The following is a 435-nucleotide window of genomic DNA, read 5'->3' as shown; positions in this document are numbered from 1 at the left end:
CATTTTCTTTTAACTTTATAGTAGGGAAAGACAGACAAGGATTCTCTTCCTCTCTCTTTGTCTCTCTCTCTTTGTCTTTATTATTTTTCCTTCCTTGTGTAAGCTAATGTTATCATCTTCTAGCGTAAGAAAACGCCAATAAAGATAAAAAGACTTGCTTGAGAATTGAGAATTTAGACTTGAAGGGAAGATAGGGTAAGACTAGTTTCCTCTACCCTAACTAGACCATTTCTTGATCGTATTGGTAAACATCATGTTAATATATTGGGGTCAAGTCAAAGGTCATATTGGTAAACATCTGGAAAAAAAAAAATCGTCTGCAGTGCTCTAATCTTGCGGTGCACTGTAGTAGGGACCTGAGAGCTTGACATGTGGAAGATGTGACATTTAACAGTGTCGAGCTCAAGAAAAAAGAAAAAAAAAAAACTGTGTTGC

This window comes from Telopea speciosissima, chromosome 2 (genome assembly GCF_018873765.1).
Source record: "Telopea speciosissima isolate NSW1024214 ecotype Mountain lineage chromosome 2, Tspe_v1, whole genome shotgun sequence".
NCBI lineage: Eukaryota > Viridiplantae > Streptophyta > Magnoliopsida > Proteales > Proteaceae > Telopea > Telopea speciosissima.
Note: the sequence above shows the minus strand (reverse complement) of the source record.